Here is a 20,915-nt window from a genome sequence, read left to right as displayed (position 1 = left end):
AAGTATTTTAGTTAGATTTACCTTTATTCCTCTGTCAACAAACCACAGTTGTCATACAAAGACTTGATGTGAGCAAGGATTCCCAGCTGCAAGAGTAAACCTTTGTGTTCTTTAGTTTAAAAAAAATATATTGAGATCTGCACAGGCATATTCTTGGTTTGCCCAAAAGATCTAAAATTATCGGACATTAGAAAAGTTGATACTTGAAATTTTACACAAGACTGGTTAAGAGTTAAGTAGGTCAACAAAGGAAGATGGATTAGGCAGTGACAGCGGACAGAAGAAATCTGGTACTTTCCATGAAGGGCATGTAAAGAAGTCTAGTCTATATCTTTAAAGGCTGCTCCAGCACAGGCACACCTAAGCAAATTATTATCAAGCTGAAGTAAAGTGACTTTCTGATGCAGTGTCATGCTTGTTAACACCTTATAATGTCTGTTGATGGTGTACATCCATCAATAGAAGGAAGAAATGCTACCCCCAGTCGCACCACCAAGGCCCATCAAACAGAGAGCATTGTCTATGTTCTTAAGCTAGGAATACATCACATATATATATTTAATTTCATAAATCCTGTATAACAAACATATCCCAGCTTTGACTGTAAAATAGGCACATCCTCTTTTAAATAAAGAATATGATAGGACTGTGACATCACTGCCTGTGACATCACACCAAGTGACATCATTGTGCATTGCCTATGTGGATTGCCTATGCTAATGAGTCCTCCACTATGTTTTTAGGGCTCGTGCTTTGCCAGGACTTTACCACACTTAACTATAGTTGCATTACCTGAGGTTATCTCTGACCTTTATGTATGACAAATACTAAAAGAAAAATTGATGGACAGAATGCTGCACAATGTCAAACATTCACCCCAGTACAGAGACCTGAGCCTAAATCCAAGCTTCAAGCTAGCCTGGCTGTTGAGGGGTGTTACCCCGAAACCGGTCCCAGGATGCTTGTTTCTGGTCCAGGGCAGACCTGGCTTGGCAGTGCGGGCTGGACAGTTCCCATAGGGCCAAGACTGATTTGCATATAGCTGGTTCTGAACTGGGGTGGCGAAGTGAGCTAAGGAACGATGATGGATTCAATTCATGTCTGTGACTGGGGGTGAGTGTCTGAAAAGTTTCAGCACTCCGTCCATCATCTCCTTGTGTTTGCTTTGTTTATGACACCCATGTCATGTCATGCCATAAGGCCAATGCCAACCAGGCTCCTTTGCAATCAGGGGACATTACTGCACTTAGGGACAGCTTATTTGCAGCTACATGATCTGAGCTTATCTCTGAACCTTAACCATATCACTAAATTCTTCCCATAAATCACTGTTGTTTGCAGTCATACAACAACACAAGACTCCTAATTTACCATAACACTTTCTTGACACCTTAGCACTCTCATGCTTACCTGCAACAACAAGCTCGCTGATCCATAATGAAATACATTTATGGCCACGGCCCCCTAAAATACGATGCTTCCTTTACAGGACAGAGGTGACCCACACACCTTTCATCCACACATGCATGCTGTGGCTAGCCTACCCTTTTTGAGAATTCTCAGAGCTAAGAGGCCACTCTAGAGCCTGCCGTCTTTTACAAATATTCCAGTGACACAAAGTGACAAGTGCTGAGCAATAGTCAGGTAGGGGCAATGGTGATGCCAATGTATGCTTGAGGTAAATTTGCTACCAGACTGTGGGCCTCTTTTAGAGTTTAGAAGGAACGGAAAATCCTCAAACTACTTAGTGCAAGCCACTAAACAAATCTACCACTGTAGAGAAAATTCAGCAAATGGATTCGACTTCGTATTTAGGGGCAGATGTACAAGCCCCTTGCAAAACGTTTGTGCTGCCATTGCGTCAGCAGCGGCGTAAAAAATACGGCCAATTTACAACGTGACGCATCTAGAGAGATGCGCCACATTGTAAGCTCTGCGTCACATTATACCTGTGGCAGGTATAATGTATGCAGGGTGGGTGTTTCCACAGAGGAAAGCATTGTAAAAGTGACGCAGTGAAATCTACAAGATTTCTTTGTCCCACTGCTAGGATGCCACTGCGTCAAAACCTTACACCTGCTTGAAGCAGGTGTAAGGAGTGATGCAGTGTAGTGAGAATAGGCCTCAACATCCATTGCTGAAGTTGCGTCGTGCTTGCGACACAACTCCTGCAATGCGTGACTTTTGTGCCGACAGATGCGTCAGAATTTCTGACGCATCTGTCAATCCTTGTGCTATGGTGCACCGTGTTGTAAATATAGCCCATCCATGGTGGTGCAAGGGTTTCGCAAGCTGGTGCAGGGAAACTGACGCATCTCTACAGATGCGTCTGTTTCTTGTAAATCTGCCCTTTAGAGTTGGAAGATTTTCAGCTTCCTCCAAACTTTACATTAGGGACTCTGGGGCATATTAGCAAGAACCTCGTTAAAATTATCGCCATTTTAGCGGCAGAAAACGGCCGCTAAAAAGGCGATAATGGGCTTGCTAATATGCGTTATAGAATTCCAAAAGAAGCACAGGTTAGATGTGCAGGACATCTAACCTGGGCTTCTATTGGAATTCTATAACGCATATTAGCAAGTCCGTTCTCGCCGTTTTAGTGGCAGTTTCCTGCCGCTAAAACGATTATAATTTTAACGATGTTCTTGCTAATATGCCCCTCTGTCATTTAGCTACTGGGTTTGGTATACTGATGTTCCACTACTAATAGTCTTATATCAAACATTTTGCTACCAATATTTAGCAAGTATTTAATTTTGTAAACTGAACAATGAAATATTTTGTTTAAAGGGTGATGCACTTGCTCCCTCTCTGTTATGCTTTGGTAGTACACATTTGGCCTGACTGGCAAATCCAATTACATTAGAGTAAAAGGCAAAGTGAATGCAGTTCAGTGCAGAGAATGTACATTTTTACTGTTCACTAACATTCTAAGTGCACAGTATTTACAAAGAAAAATGTGCTGATATTTGTAAGAACGTGTGCAAAATACACAAATTGCAGGCCTGCTCCTCAATGAAATTCGTCAATCTACACACATAGATGTACACCTATGACTGAAGTAGTTAACATACTTTTGGAATTTTCAAAAAAATTCCATGAGTCTGAAACAAAGGAAAGGAATTGTTCCACGGGGTGTGGCATACAGGATCTAAATCCCACGAAAATGTACAGACTTATTCCTCTTAGGGATTTAGCAGCTAATGATCAAAAGAACTTGGAGCAAACTGTAAAATTGCCAATCAGTCTTCATTGAAACCATATACATAACCTCTGAAAAGAATGTGGTACTTAACAAAGTGAGAACAAATAAAATATACCAGGACTATGCAAGTATGCAGTGCCCAATAGCAAAAAAATGATTTGTTTAGTACTCATTACCAGAAACAATGTTTTTATCAGTTATTCCCTAAAGTTTACAGACATGTTGCAATGTTGCCACCGGTTATTCCCCAAAGTTTACATACATATTGCCAAAATGGCAGCTTATAATGCAATTTGTTAAATATTTTACGGCATATTCAACCTAAATTTAGGGTATTTTGGCTACCAGACTTTCATTGTAATGCATGTTATGGAGTAGGAAAATCTGGGATATGAAGATGAAATTTGTGAATTATTCAATTTCTAGACAAGCACTTTCCTCCCAGCACTGCATTTTAATCAATCCTATCCAATAACCACAAACATAGCATATTATCCCCAACTCTCTTTCATCCTCCAAGAAATGTGGGCCATATTATCAAGGAAGCTGCGGTAGTTTATCGCCACTTTACCGGCAGGAAACTGCCGATAAAGCAGCGATAATGGGCTTGATAATATGCGATTCGAATTTCAATCGAAGCCCAGGTTAGATGTTCACATTATCAAGCCCATTATCGCCGCTTTATCGGCAGTTTCCTGCCGGTAAAGCGGCAATAAACTACCGCAGCTTCCTTGATAATATGGCCCTGTATTCCTTACATAATGGTGGTAATTTTTGTCTTGTTGTGAGTGTCAGTGGAATAACGCTGGCCTTAGCATTACATTGGTAATCGAGGTCCTGTTTTGGGCATCAATGACAAGATGAGTGATTGCCACCCTAGCCATAATGTTCTAAAGCTCGATATATTTATTTTGTACCATAAAAATACTTTACTTCATATAACAATATGTGCTGTGTGGCTGCTTCTTTTAGCCTCTTAATCCTGGATGTTGGACAGTCTAGACAAAGCAGCTAAAAATGAGTTTGTGCCCATCAAAGGGCACACCCCGTTCTGCTTGGCCATCACATCATTCTCTCTAGCGAGCTAGTTGTGGTCGGCGAGATATTGAACAGATCCTGGAAAACATTTGTAGTAAAGTTATTAAGTTGAAAGTTTTTCAAATAACATGAAGAGTACTGAGGCCAGTCCGCCCAAGTGGTTCTACAAGCATGGGGAGCAAGGAGCTGTGTATTCGAGATGGAATCTGCAAATGTAGCACTTTTATGTAGGGATGGTGGGTTGTGGCTTCGTACGAGTGCCATTGGGCTCTAATCAGTAGCGGCTGGCATCAGAGTGGCAGGGGGGGGGACTGGCAGAAAGACGACGAACAACAACAAAAAGAAAGGGAAAGAAAAGAAATGGCCTGCAGCCTGTCACATTGCCGTCTTCTGTTCCTCTCGTGGCTCCACTGCAGGCAGAGGCTCCCCGACTTCCCTGCAGCCAATCCTGAATCTGCTTTCATACTTAAGAGCAGCTTCAGGATTGGCCTGAGCTCCGATAGATTGCTTTCCCAGGGAGAGCTGAGCTTTGCTGTCTCTAACCCAGCAACGCAGCTGAGTTGGGAGAACTTCAGTGTGCATGATTCTTTGGCCAGCCTGAGACGGCCGGCCAAACCGGCATGTGTACTGATAACAGTGCACAGCATACCGATCCCCGTGGCTGCCTTTAATCCCCCTTGCCCCACCCCAGCCGAGGGTCTGTGCAGGTAACAGCGGTGGGGCCGTGTAAGGGGGGATTCCGAGGGACGAAGCAGAGGGAAAATAAAATAAATAATTAACTTTCCCTCTGTATCGTACCTCGGAATCCCCCCTTTACACAGCCCCACCGCCCCACTGCTGTTACCTGCACGGACCGCAGCTGCCACGCCCTCAAGACTCCGGGAAACATAATAAAATGATAATGAACCCTGTTTTATTATAGTTCTTTTCTTTTTTTTACCCTGCTGGCAGTGGGGAGTGGCACTCTACCGCCATAGTAATGCGAGAAAGGGCACTGGGCCTCCTGGCAGCGGTTGAGTAGTAAAAGACAGTCCTACTTGGGGGGGGGGGTGCAATACACGCCAACGCCGGGCCCCTGTGCCACTACTACTGCTGCACTCTTGGTAGGTACGCGCCTCTGGTGATGGAGGAGAACGCCACACACACCTTCCAGGACAGAACAAGTAATTCATCACAACAGGCGTACTCGTTGAGAAACAATGCCTAATTTCCGCAGTTCTAGAAAGAATATATTATATATTGTGTTAAGGTTGTTTAATTAAATTAATACAGTGTATACTGAATGTTTTAGAACAAAACTATTGAGATACAGTTGGTAATAGCTATATTGCTGGCCTCAGCAGATAGGTGTTGCCGATGTGAGTGATTATTAAGCATCTGTCACTGTTCTGTTACCCCGCAGAGCAATTCGTTTTTTCCCAGTCATTAATGGCGGAACACATTTGTGAAGCTGTTCCCTTATTTCGATGATGCTACTGTAGCACCACCTAGTGTTCACATTTGAGTACGTCAGATCCCCATTTGTCTTTCGGAACGTAAAGATTATTTAAAATGTGATGATGGAGTCTCAGTGGTTTATATACAGTGTTTAACTGCTGGACATGAAGTTAACTACTTTATTTCAGAGTTGACGTTGGGATTTTTCTGAGGTATATCATTGATTCAATGTTTTGTTGAACCCTGTCCTAACTGTATCTTCAGTTAATCAAATTTGATCGACTGTGCCAATGGCACATTAGCTAATCTAACGTGACAAATAAAATGCATACGAGTTAAATATTATTTTATAAGATTTTCGGGCTTCCTTCCAAGGGATGCAGCTAAACACTGACATTCAGCAGAGCTCTGTATTTTTCAAAGTATATATTGGTAATGTAAATACATTCAAGCTATTCAGTATTTAATAGAATGGAGCTGGGGTGCATCTTAAAACTAGCGTTCTAAAATGACTTTCGGTGTTGCTGTTTTCTCATGATATCTTCGGTGTGTTAAAGAAAAACTGTGACCGTTTTACCCAGTCTGTAGAAGGACCATTGACGTCGGTTCATAAAAATACCAAGGGTAGCAGAAGTGACATCACCTGACCTTTGACACTGATGACATCACATGAAGTGAGACCACGTATGGCCCTGACACAACAGGAAGTGACATCACTACACCTTTGCCCTTGCATTTCACAAACCACTGAGAAACCACAACTCTGGTCACACCAGTAGAGCACAAAAACACTTACCACATAAGCCACACTGGAATCAACGACTCTTACAAGTGTGCAGGCTACCATCCACTAGTGTGCTTTGGCCGCTCAACAAGTATACAAAGTGTTTTGTAAATGCAATTGCAATAAACTCTTGCTTAAGGATTTTCAGGTGCTGATTTGAGCCCTCAATGAAAGGCTAGAAAGGTTATCAAATATTATTAGAAGGACTAAAAACTGAGTATCACATATAGGCAAGACATCTGGATGTAGGAATTGGTGACTGTTAGAGTGGGTATCTCACTGCGGCTCAGGTCTGTTATTCCTCCTTGGAGAGGAGCCACTGGGCACAAGAAGCACTGTTGTGCTTCTGGGGGCAGAGAAGCAGAAGTGCATGGCAGCTGGATGGCAGTAGAGGCCTGCTCACAGTTATTAGAGGACTCATGAAAGTTTCCCATTGTTGTCTATGACCTCTTCTTCTTTCCATTTGGTTTTTTACGAAAACGTGCCAGCTTAGCAATTCATGAAGATGGCATTGTTTTAAAAAATGATCAAGTGAAGTTGAGAAATTCCAATTTTTAGGTCGAGCCCGGGCAGTGCATGCGCTGCTCTGCGAGGCAAGCTGTATTCGAGTATGGAGTTGAAGATCCGCCCATATTTTTCATTAACTTGTGTCATTGTCCTTTGTAAATGCTGGCTTCTGATTTGTTAATAGGGTTGTTTGTCCGTCCTTAGTACTGCCTTGTCAGGATTGGCCCTTGTACTTCTGTTGTTAAACTGTATGTCTTATTCAGTCTGTAAGCACTATTTTCTTTCATGAGTTTCTCCTACTGCAGGCACGGCTGCATGCCATGCATGCTTTTATTTTCCGAGCAGCCCGAGACAATGGCAGTCGCTTCTTTGAAATGAAATAGGTCTTGCATTTACAAGAGTTTGACCTATTGGCATTGTAAATGACAATGCCTTTTATTTACGTGTTAAGTATCAAAACAGATAAAGAAAATGCATTGTCATTAAGAATTGCAATAGCTTAAACTCTCACAAGTGCGAGACCTATTGCATTGCAGATGCTTGTGACACAGTCTCACGCTGCTATTGATTGATAGTGTTACTCAAAGTGTCTCTTATAAGCAGCACCACAGGAATTGTGTCATTCTATGGCTGCTGCGTTTTTCACATGGTTTTTAAATGTAAAATACTTATCATATAATCTACCATCTGCTGATAGTTCGCTGTATCCTGTCAGTGACAATATTGACATATATTAAAATGTCAAGCTGGAGTAGTTATACTACCCTCGAAGGTGCACACATGCTGAATTATTATTTGCCTTTTCTTGCCCCATAATTAAGCCAACCATGGGCCGCATTATACATGCAACACATTTTACTTCATTGTGCCGGATGCACCTTTAAAAAGGTACGCCCGGTGCAATAAAGGAAAATGTGCTGCATTATGGGGAATGCGCTGCTACCAGGGCAGTAGCAAAATAGCGCATTCACATGAAATACAGAGCGGCTGCATTAACCCCTTGGGCGCGGCCGCGATTCTGCACCTGTGCGGCCGTTTTTAAAAGTGGGCGGGTTCATGACGGCCCCCAGCCGTCATCAGCACACGAGCACCGTGATGCATGACGGCTGGGGGCCGTCATCAGCATGGAAGGGGTTAAAGCCACTCCATGTTTCACTGTCCAGCCGTGAAACCACCTGCACTTTTAAAGGGGAATAGAGATCCCCTTGTAGGCGGGTACAGTTAGTGACTTCACCCGCCTTCAAGGGGATGTCAGTGGGGTCCAAAAGACCCTCTTTACCCCCTGCAGATGACTTCTCTCAGAAGGCGCACTATCAGTGCACCACCTTTTAGGTGGTGCACTGTCAGTGCACCTCCTGAAGGCTTCTTCGCCTCTGTGCCCACGTCGGTAATACAACGTGGGCTCAGAGGCCAAGGGATTTCCTCATTTGCATAGGGTATGCCCCCATGCAAATGAGGGAACACCTCCTTGAAGATAGTGCTGGCGCTTTATGTGCGCCAGCACTATTGGTATTACAGAAGGTGCCGCACAAGCATTTGCGGCCCCTTCTCTAATAACAAAATGCCCCAGGGCATGCAAAGTAAGTGCAAAGGTCTGTTGGGCCCCCAGGGCACTTAAGCAATAACGCCCTAATTTGTATAATTTGGTCTACAATTTCCCCAATAATGTCGATGAGACCACATAAAGGGCATTAAAACAGCAAACTGAAAATATGAAAATTTTACAAATAAGCAAAGAGAATACTTGGCACCTTTCAGCAACCTCTATTATTTTGCTCTGGGTGCTGCATGACATTCTGCCAATTTTTCTTATTTCTGTGTAACCGGTGGTGACCCAGGGAAGCCATGTGAGCTGACTGTTCTATTATAATATTTTTTTCTTTTGTTCTTCTTCTGGTCTTTTGACATGGCTCCTGCATATTTAAAATACAGCATCTAAGCTGGCTTAGGGTTTGCTTTGGATGTTCTTGCCCATATTTACAAGGCCACACAAAGCCTCCCTGCGTGGCTTTTCATGGCCCCTTTTCATGCATCAATGTGCATGAAGGGGGCTAGCCATGGGTGTTACTGTAGGTGTTCCCACGCAACACCCATGGATGGATTCTGACGCTTTCCCAGATTTACAAGGTTTCGAAAGCCTGGGAATGCATCAGAATAAGAAATCACAAAAAAGAGACCAGGGCATGAGTCTTCTCTGACTCCCCTTCCGATATTTTAAACTCACAAAAGAGAGAATGACAGTAAAAAACAGTATAAAACAGGGCCAGGGATGAAAACCTGGGTTGAGTTGTAAGGTTCCTGTCCCCTGTAATATATAATAGTCATTGCTAAACGAGAAACATAAGAGAGAAGGAAAATAGAAAAATGTCTTAATAGTGTCCTCACCTACTATGCAGTGGCATGCTTCATCATAGGGCCGCTGCAAACGTGGCTTTTCATGGCCCCTTTTCATGCATCAATTTGCAAGAAGGGGGCTTGCCAAGGGTGTTACTGTGGGTGTTCTCACGCAACACCCATGGATTCTGCCGCTTTCCCAGATTTACAACATTTCGTCAACAATGCGTCAGAATCCTATGGAGGCGCAACGAGGAGAAATACTTTTATTCATTCTCATTATTTCCTTTTTCTATGCGTTCTGCATTCTGACGCCTGCTGTATCATTTTAAAGGCACAGGGAGGCGTCATATTTACAACAATATGACGCATCCCTGTGCTTTTCCCTGTGTGGGTGCACAGTTGGCTGCCATGAGCCAATGCAGGCACCCTTGCACCATGTGCAAAGGTACCTGCGCTGCGGGGATGATTGTTTTGTGCAGCAAAGGACACCTTCCTGTACAAAAACTATCATTGAAAGTGTTTTCCTCTTTCTATATGTGCTGCAGAATGTAGCACGCTTAGAAAGAGGTACAAACGAGGAGAAATACAAGTATTTCTCCTCAGTGCGCCTCCTTACGCCTCCACTGAGGAGGCGTAGGATCCTGACGCATTCCTACATTTACGAAATGTTGTAAATCTGGGACTGCAGCAAAATCCATGGGTGTTGCGTGGTAACACCCACAGTGAAACCCATGACATGCCCCTTTCACGCAAAGTGATTCGTGAAAAGGGTCCGTATTTACAAGGCTATGAAAACCCACTCAGGGTTGTTTTGTGTGGCCTTGTAAATATGGGCCAGCACACTGCGCCACCGGTGCTTCAAAAAAAGTGATGCATCGGCAGTGCAAGAGGCTTGTAAATAAGCCCCCCACTGTTTATGGGAGCCTGAGGCTTGCAAGGCCTTGAAGGGCATGTTGCTAGGTGACATATTGTTGATCAAGTTTCAACTGTTCCCTGTCACCAGCTAGCAGTAGCCTGGAACACTTGCTTTGTATACAGAAATGAGAAAGAAGTGATCTGAAGGTTATTTTGTTAATTTATTTTCTTCTGCCAAGATGCCCATATCCTCTAATTCGTGCTGGCTTTGCCTCCTTTGAGGCCAGAGTGACCCCAATAACAGGGTCAGGGGTCACAAGGGGCAAGCCAGGGTTCACAGTTGTATTCTTTGGCGATTCTTAAATAACATCCATTAAAAGGGCCCTTCCTCGGATAAGTCCTACAAATTCACAGATATTGGCTTATGCAAATGCATCTAACCTCTGTGCCAATTTTTCTTTTGGTGGTGTCCCCGGGTATGTGACTAGTGCAGATTCAAGCACATCCCTTATTCACAAATTGTTGCAATGTAATCTGTTTCTGGCACGTCCCTATATTTCCTACAATGCTCTTGATCTAATGCAAGGGGTGGTGGAGGAGGAGGCCACTAAATTACATGCATATACATATACATTATCTCTTGATAAAAAATATCTCATCCATTATATAGCCTACCATTACTGTGTCAAGGTACATATGGCGCTACCAATAGCAAATCTATACTTGCTTGACGATGTAGTGGTAGGTGATGAGGTCAGAGCAATATTTATGTAAACCTACATTGTTGCTCTCAATATATTGGCAAAAAACTAAGCAGAGAACAGAAATATCTCAGATAAACATTGCAGAGACAGGACATCACTCACGATATCCATTATAGGGGCATGCAGATTTACATTCCAACCCCTAGCACAGAAGTGGAAATGTACATTTCTGCACTGAAATGCATAGGTCCTTTATGGCCCATCTATTTCAATGTTGCTCTCTTGTGTGACTTGAGTATGGTGTTGGAAGCCTGATTTAACATCAGTGGGCCCTTATCATAATGCACACGTGTGCCAGTTTATATCAAAGAAGTGGGCTCATGCCTGCTTACTCTGTGATACCTGAAAATGTGAGCATAGCATCCATGCTTGTTATCTGTTCCTTCCATTGCCTGCATACCCTCATCGTGAATTGGCATATTTGGGTTCCTAAACTGTTCACAAACATTTCCTGGGCAAAGTTTGCTCCCAGAAATTTGCTATGCTAGCTTTGTGAATTAGGGATTTTGTAAAGGAAAAAGCAGAAAATTAAATCCTGTGGGGTTTAGTGATGCAACACCCAACATATGTTAAAAAAATATGTGTTCATTACATTACATGATGAAATTGAAATTGTGTGACTATATTGAGATTTCCCTCATAAAAAGTAAAATTTTCGAAAGTACATTGGCCAAAAAATATTAATTTTGATAGACATATGGGAAGGATCTGAGAAAGTGTTAGTCACTGTCTTGAGTTTCATTTAACCGTTCATAGCTAGTCTCGCCTCCTTAAAATTTCAAGACCAATTGTAAAGCCTATAACATTTTGTGTGTTCAATCACCATTCCCTCACTAAATGTTATTTCTCTTGCTTTGTGTTCACAGCTTATACATTCTGATTAACAACGTCGAAAGTAGCCTATTTTAAGAGAAAATATGCAGAAGAGGAAGATGTACACAAAGAATATGAGAGATACTTTCCAAAAGTGAGCTTCCTTTTCAATTTGACATTAGGTGATATCAATATTCTCGATTCTTGTTTTTCAGTAGTTACACCTTTACCATTTGAATATTTCAGCACCTGATATTACCCGAAGATCGGACTTGCATTCTGAAACTCTCTCTGGAGAAGCTTAGGTTCCTTGAAGACCCAGAAACCTATCTGAGGAGGTCTGTTTTGATCAACAACTTGCTAAGGAAGATACACCTCGAGGCTGAGAAGGAGAGCTATGAATACTTTAAAGACGAGCCTTGCTGTAGGACTGCATATGCTGATACTAGAAAACGGCTGAAATTGATGGTCCAAGATTGCTGTTCTCAGTCTATTTATTATGAGGAGCTGCATTCCTATCACATTGTGCCTTATCCTACAGAGAATGTAATATATGGGATAGGGTATACAAGAAGTCACTTGGAGCAGAATTCTCAGGTGTTGATTTAGAGAGTGTACCAGAGTGTATTTTAGATTCCATGATACTTGTTTCTAATAAACGAGCAGTTGCTTAGCATGTGAACATTAGGAACTAACTCAGGAGATCAAAGAAAGGATGAAGTATAAGGTGAGTGATAGGTATGAGGCTTATCTCTTTGATGAGAATTACTGGGAAATTGTTTGCTCAGAATACACATACGTAGCTACTTCTTTAGAGTGTTATAAGCATAAAAGTAGACACGTGCCAAATTGTTTATCAGACCTGAGTGGATAATGAAGTGCACAACAGTTAGACTGTTTAATGCTCCTAGGAAGGATTAGCCAAAGCAGAGTTGTTGTAATATCAGGACACTTTACTAAGTTTTTCGATTTGTCACCGAAAGGCCTTGTGGTTCTTTCTGGTTTACTAGCATCTGCAGTGTAATTTAGGTTGTGTTGGCCGTACAGTTTACAAGGCACAAAATATTTGATTGAAAATCTTCAGAACTATACTTTTAATCAAGGTAGTCCAACCAATTTTGTAAAAGGTAATAAAAAATAACATATGGCATACTGTTTTACATCAAAGTGAAAAAATGTTAAACATTTTTGCATTAGATACATCAATACAGATAGGACTACAGACAATGCTTCATTATTTTTGTTCACTTTTCAAAGTACAGATTACAATTATCATAAAACACGTTCAAGTATGCCCTAAAAACTATTTGCAAACATTATTCCAAAACACAGAATATGTAAGCTTCTATGTATTCTCCTTTAATGAAGAAATTGACAATTTGCTAGATGCGCGCTACATAAGAGTTTATTTGTTTACAGATGCTTCTTTCATGCACAGTTTCCCAAAATAAAATGTTATGCCTCCCTATTGGCTATCTTTGATTTAATGCAACATATTCACATTTAAAGACAACCAAAGAGTGATGTCAGATGAGGATGAGTCCAAAGCCAGTACGTTATATAGATGCTACTTTATCAGTATTCTAAACATATAGCCATATAAATGTAAATAGAAATGACCAGTTCACCTTAAAGTAGACCTTGGAATATAGCAAAGTGTATTTTGAGTCTTGGGATGATGGCCTTTATTTGGCAAAATATATATTTCTGTCTTGGGATCTTGATTAATATTCAAAAACATGGACCCCCACCCACCGTGTGAGTTCCTAGAACACTCTCAAAGTAAAGGAAAACGCAATCTTTGTTTTGTAAAGGAAAATAGTAAAAAGCACATTATAAAATGAACATGTGTAAAAACCACATATAACAATCATGCTACCCCCAAAATCAGTTCAATATTGCCTTTTCAAAGTAAAAAAGGAAAGGATAATGATCTTATAGATTTGCAGACAATCATAACAAAAAATCGCATCAGCCACCCCAATCACAATGTGCAACAGAGATAGAGTTAAATCTTCAGTTCTGTTTTTTCTGGCTCAGTGACATAGATCTAAAAACTAAAAGCTCTGGTCGTTTGCACTCCTTTTCAAAAGAAGTTTGAATGAAAGCTTTTTTCCCAACATTTCCACTTTATAACACACCTTCTAATAGGTAAGTTTCCTTTTCATTTTATTGGTGCTTCAGTTTTCCTCAATATGGAGTTCCCTATATTTTGATAAGGATTTGTTTCTCATTGTGTTCTTTTTTAATCTGTGGCATTTGTTTTTTTCTTTATGCAGAATCTGGGGAAAATATTGAGTTGTTGCTAAGCTGGGGGTGTGTCAGGGCTCTTTGCTAGGTTGGTGGTCAGTGGAGTAATTGGAACCTAGAGGGGTGAAGGGCTTACCAATGCCTTGCTGGCCCCTCCCTCTTGTAACCCTCCAAAGCCCTTCAAATATTTCTTACAATTTTAAAGTCTAACATACATATTGAATCTCAAATATCATTTACAAAACAAAAAAAATGTACCATTGAATGTAGATATTTTATTAATAACTTCAATGGAGTAATATTTTTGTAAACAATGTTTAGGGTACAATATTTATAGACTATTTTGAGAATCATATTTTAGCACCACACCCATTTTTATCTGCATTGACTTTTGATGTAGGCTCTCAAGGTTCGAAGAAGCCCACAGATATTTCCTTTGTAAGATCCTTTGGGGTGTCAGGTATTTGTCGTATTTTCCTGTTTTAATACTTGCACACAGATACAAACATAAGCTCCTCTGTTATTAATTCAAAGCCAATTTTACATACTTGACCCTCTTTTCCATTGCAGCATTTAAGGAAAAGTACTTTCTCTCTGAAGCAAGATAATTTATCTCAATTCTTAGCAGAAATGTTTGTAAATAAACGTTTTCTACTGTAATGTAAGCAACAAACAAAAATCTTATTTTTGTAATTTGCCCAGCTATAAAAGGGCTGTTCAGCATATAGTTGCACAAGGAAAGCAAAAGACTGACAAATGTGAGGAACAACAGAGGGAAACGACATACATTTAAGACTAACAGCAAGGCGGTACAGTTTGACAACGTTTGCAGTGCAATTATGGCCTCCGATATGTGGGCAATTACTAATGCAACCTTTACTAGATTTCAACTGTAGTGACAGGTTTGTATTTTTACAGTAAGTGTACTTGCACACAATGGATTAAAAGGCATAAAACAATGAAATGTAGAATTTTTTTTTTGGGGGGGGGAATCGTGCTAGTGTCAGCCAATTTAGATTCAACTCTACCAGTTGTTTTATCTTCTTTAATAAAACACATTGCAGTGATAATTTTTAACAAAATACAATTGTTGCATTTATGAGTCCTCAACTTTGAGCTCAGGTTGCACATATAATGACTGAAAAGCCAAAATTATTTTATAGTGTTGCTGTATTATTCTTCTTCACCGCTTATTGCAGTTGATTTATTGACCCTTTTGAAATTGAAAGGCCGGTCACATAAACTATCTAATGAAAACGACGTGATGACATGTCTATATTCATTGATTAGACAGTGTAAAGCTTACAATACTGACCAACTAATAAAGCAAAGCTTCATGGTCATTTTTTTTCTCCAATTAATGTTGACTCCGATAGCTCTGTTGAACTATGACATGTATCTACAATTAGAACATTTTGACTAAACAACTCCTTTACCTCTAATTTAAAAGATCCCTCAAGGGTGTAGGTGAAAACAGTTCCATTTACCTAGTTATGTGTATTTAACAATCACCACAGCAGGCATTCCAGAATTCCATTTCTTTGATGAAGTGTGCTTGGATTTTAAGTAGGGGTGGATAGCTCATATTAATTATCTGTAATTACGCAAGATACATTTTGCACTGAAAAAAGTATCCAAATGGTCTGTTTGGGTAAAACAATTAACTCAAAGTTTAATTTTGAGTTGATCTCTAGTTTTTCATACTCAGCACCCTGCCACTTGCTTTCTGATTTGTAATTTTGCACTTAAAAATTACCTAAATGGTTAGTTCAGGTTAATATTGACCTAAAATAATTGTTCACTGCCCATGTTAAAGAAACTGCCATTTGCCTTCAAAACACTGCCATTCACGTTCAGATTTGTAGTTTTGACTGAAAAAATTACCCGACCAGACCATCCGGGTAAAAAACCTGTCTGCAATGGCGCTCGTGTAAAAAAAAAATTACCAGAATGGAACATCTTGTGTAAAGATTTCTCCCTGGAATTAGGCAATGAAGAGTAATTGCATAATTTTGATAATTTCACATAATTTTGTTACGAGAAATTACCTAAATGATGCCATTTACTCCGGTGTAGTTAGAATTAAGCACAGGCCTAGTTTTAAGATATATTGTGATGTAACCATAAATCCTAAAATGCAGGAAGACATCATCTAACAAAGCAACATTATTGAATGCTTATTGGTGTTGCTTGTTATATGTAAGACTGGGTAAAGGTAACTGCTTTTTTCTCCAAACTTAATAGCCCCTTTAAGGCTCAGAAATATTTCTGCACGTAAGCATAGCACCTTTGTTGAGTATTTCAACACATTAATTGTGAATAGATTTTGGTAATAACTTGTCATTGTGAGAGAATGAAACAAGTATGTCGGTTGCAACAAAATTAAAGTGGAATGATACACTTTCAGAACTATGTTTTTACATGTTTACAAATGATTTCAACAATACATATACATGACTGTGTCTATATTTAAATGGAAACCTGGCTCCACATTTTAGGACAAGCATTATGTTTCCTTGATTGATTCTAACTAGCGCTCTCTGAAAATGCACCTCAAATGTGTCAGGGATGTTGTATGTGTGTAATCAACATGTTGACATATTTTTTTACATGGAGTACTTTAATTACCCAGGCTTCTTTTTTTAATTACTTTGGACTGCCTTCTGTAAATTATTGTAAATATAATGCAGTGGAGCCTTGCCAGAATTGCCTAACAGCTACAAGATTGTATTTTTGTATGTTAATGTAGTGTGATGTGATAGAATTTATGCCTATAAAGCATCTCTAACTATTCTTCTGCATATTTGTAGGTACCTTAAATGGAAATATTTAACTTGAGACCACTGATGGAGAGATCAAAATTCTCAGTGATGTTTGTTTAGTTTAGTAGATGCTATTGTGCCTTCTAATAGTCGGCCAATGTGTACCGTCGGTGGAACTGATTAAAATCAAATACACAGTAAATGGACATTATCACAAACTAAGCATTTTAATGATTGATACATGTTGGAGCACATATGATAAAGGATGCAGGGTTAGGGATAGCCCCACATTTGGGTTATCCCGCCATTATTTCTGACTTGCATTGTCTTGCATTGTCAGGACAACATCCTATTGGCTAATAAGGTTTTGTGATAATTTATTCATTTTATAGGGGTGTGGCCTGCCATTCTAGTTGGCCGAACTGCATGCATTGTTTCCTGCATACAGCTAGTAGAACCCCTCTGTATTTATGTGAATCAGGTCTGCATTCCACAAATAAAAAAAACGATGTAAAATGCTGATCTTGTTGACATTTGTGTGAGTTGGTAAAAAAGAAAAATGTGATTAGACATAGTAAGTAGACCACACTGATCATCAGAAGAGAAATAACACACTTATAATTTGTACTATATTGAAAATTAAGCAAATTAAATCATCCCAAAATGCTATTCTGACACTAAACCCAAAATGTATTTCTGCATGTATGGGTCCATGATATACAATAGAGAGATAATCTGTTGTTTGGGCACAAGGCACAGGGTTGGGGCAATCCACAAATCCACGCACTCTGAATGCCTGGCTTTTGTAGAAAATTTTCTGTTATGGCCACCATTAATTAACACAGTGCATTGAACACAGTGTTGGGAAAAAGCAAAACAGAAATAGGGTTCAAGAGGGCAGAGTGAGCATACTCTTACCAGGGGACACACGTGGAGGAAGGGGGGCTGAAAGAAATCTTCTGGCTTTAACACCTTTGCTGCGGCGGCTATTCCGCAGCAGCGCTAAGGGGGTGGGGGGCTGCGCGGCACTCACACGCTGGTGACGGAACCGCTCCGTCAAAAGCCTCGGATGAGCTGTGCTGATGACGGAGCGGTTCCGTCATGGCCCCGCCCGCTCAATAGAACGCGCCGCGCAGGCGCGAAATCAGCACCGCGCAGGCGCGTCGGGCGGGCCATGACGGAACCGCTCCGTCATCAGCACAGCGCCACCGCGGCTGATGATGGAGCGGTTCTGTCATCAGCATCGATGCGGTTAAAATTATTTTGTAAAATGAACATTTTGTTAAGAAATGTAAGGATCATTGCCTGGATTCAGGGATCCTGGATCGATTGGTTCCTGAGGGGTGGCAGGATCTGCAAATCCATCCCAGGATCAGTGTACCTTGAAGAAAAAAAAGGTTGGTGCCCCTTATTTGTGCTTGACCAAGAGTTGTGTGCAGCACGTTTTGGCTGACCAGGGGAGTGTAGGCCAAATGTCTTAGGTCTCCCTTTCAGGCTAACAGTGAGCCCTGTATTTTTAAATAATTAACCAAATACTTTCCCTTTCTTTTAATCCAGGATTTCACTTACTGTTTTCAATAAACCTTTTCTTACTTGAAAGAATTTTTTTTAATAATGTAATAAAAAAAATTAGTAACAGGTAACTTGTTTCTGTTTTGCCATCTTAGGGTTCTGATAATGGTTACCTTCAGTCTCGTAGTTTATGGTCTCATCAGAGACCTTTGATGGCAACATAGGACTATTTTACACAGTTACTAGTTATGTACCATCTCTGGGGTCGATTCCGATGTGGTTAGGAATGGCACAAACCCTCGGTCGGAGCCATCCTAACCCACATCGGACCTGCCAGTTCGGATTCCTTTCCGACCAAGCTATTCCAATGGGGTCGTTTGGAAAGGAATCTGACTTGGTTTTTCAGATGGGTTCGGACGGGCTCAGAGAGCCCGTCCGCCATCCAGAAACCTTTCGGTACTCCCCTTGGCGGCTCATTCTGGATGTATGTCAGTACAATGCGATCTTTTAGATCGCGGTACTTGACATCGCAGATTTTACAACACAAGTCGTTACAACGACTTGCATTGGAGGGCGCGGATTTAGGAATTTTATAATTTTAGATTCCAACACCAGTCCCCGTAACAGTAGGGAAGGTCTTGGAATATAAAATTACAACATTCCTTATCCCACAGTACCATCCAGCGCAAGTCGTAGTAACGACTTGCGTTGTAATAGCTGCGTGGAAAAGGTCGTGCGGTGTAAACACCGTGTTGTAAACGACGTTTCCCCTCATTCCTGCGGAGGGAGTACGATGAATGACTTTACCCTGTTCTGGGGCAGGTACATTGACGATTGCTACTTATTTGGAAAGGTGACAATGATAAACTGACCAGATTTATGACACATCTCAACATCAATGATGCCAACATTAGGTTCACCTACACCCATGGCAAAACCTCCCCCACTTTTTTGCATGTGGAACTTTTTGTTTACAACAATGAAATTGAAAGCAGACTATACAGGAAGATTACGGCATGCAATAGAGTGTTACATGCCACTAGTGCGCATCCCAAACACCAGATCAATGGTATCCCCTGCGGGGAATTTATACAAGCTTTACGTAATTGCAGCATTGATAGTGACTTTGTGGATTGCCTCAAAAATATGAGGGACACATTTGTGCGCAGGGGTTACAGCCAAAAAACAATACATAATGCACTGAGCAGGATTTAACGAGTAGAAAGACAACAAACACTTCAAGATAGAGGCAAACAAGGGGATCCTAAAAGTATTACAATGCACTCAAGATGACACTCACCAAGAGCTTGCGAAAACACTGGCACCTATTGTGTGCTGACAAGACTGGAGGCTTTTATCTCTTCTAGACAAGAGGTGACATTTGGTAAGGGTAAGACCCTCAGGAATCTACTGAGTGCCAGCTACCCGAAAGTGGGTACTCACAGAAATTGGCTATTGTCACAGCGTCTGGGTTTCTACAAGTGTGGATGCTGCTCCGCTTGTAGATGGGCTTCACATAAAAAGAGTTTTCTGGCCCCAATCACCGCACTTACAAGATAAACACCAACATCAACTGTCAGACCAACTAAGTGATTTACGCAATCGTTTGCGAATGCCAATGAAAGTATATTGGCAGCACTATTAGGGCTCTGAAGGTCCGCATTGTAGAACATGTTAGGGCGGTAAAACAGGCTGACACTAGGTACCCTGTTGTAATGCACATAATGGATTGTCCAGCTCAGGGCAGCCACAAATCCTACTTTTTTTTTGATTTGACACATGCCTAGACATGTGAGGGGTGGCAATAGAGAACTTTTGTTGAGGAGGAGGGAAGCAACTTGGATTATGCGATTGAGAAGTGTTGAGATGGACTTGAATACAGACCATGAATTACATTACTTTTTGGTGGACTAGCACTCGTGGTCCATTCTTGTGCATCACTTCACCAGGACATAGTATGTCTACGCTACTGCATACAACACTACTCATGTGGGCGCGTCACTACCCTCATTATATCCCCGTCTCCAACATGGCTCTCCTATGCTGACCTACCTTTCTTCTACTCACTTTCAACCTTTTACCGTTGTAAATACTAGAAGTAATAAATTGTCAACTGGCTCTCTTGCTTACACATGTAGACCGATCTAAGAAATTACAAACTATTGAATTATGTTATACGTGTTACAACCCTATTCTTACTTTTCAACCGGCTCTTCTATACTGACTGACATTTCTTTACTCTCACAATGTCATCAGTTGATTGGCAACCTGCTTTTTGAATGAAACGTGTAGACCTTCCTTAACAAACTTTCGTATTGTATGAATATGTTATGTATGTTCCAACACTTTGCTTTTATTCAGGCATTGATTTATATATTACAAGTCTCAAAAAGTACGTTCTCAAGATAATTCACAGAACTGTGTCTGTAGGTTTTGGACACAATTTTACGAGACTTAGAATGTATTCCCTCGACTCCACTTCAATGTTGCCATAGTATAGCACCGGTTTCGACCTCAATAAAACATTTCATTACTCACCCACTCAATACTACATAGGATTTAACTTAGATTGTGGAGCTTCACTGCTCCAAGATATCCAACAGTTTTTTTCACACTATTAAGCATCCGTTTCATCACTTATAAGTGGATGT

General features: G+C 40.8%; 1 long non-coding RNA gene across 1 annotated transcript in view; it reads left to right on the top strand.

Moving 5' to 3' along the window:
• LOC144782803 (uncharacterized) overlaps positions 1-17,244 on the top strand; it is a 73,533-nt gene extending 56,289 nt beyond the window's left edge. The window contains exons 3-4 of the long non-coding RNA XR_013601268.1: positions 11,794-11,894; positions 11,987-17,244. This is a non-coding gene — a long non-coding RNA (uncharacterized LOC144782803). The remainder of the gene's footprint in view (positions 1-11,793; positions 11,895-11,986) is intronic.
• Positions 17,245-20,915: the final 3,671 nt, after the last annotated feature.

Source organism: Lissotriton helveticus, chromosome 9 (genome assembly GCF_964261635.1).
Source record: "Lissotriton helveticus chromosome 9, aLisHel1.1, whole genome shotgun sequence".
Lineage (NCBI taxonomy): Eukaryota > Metazoa > Chordata > Amphibia > Caudata > Salamandridae > Lissotriton > Lissotriton helveticus.
Note: the sequence above shows the minus strand (reverse complement) of the source record. Positions and strands in the feature narration are given on the sequence as shown.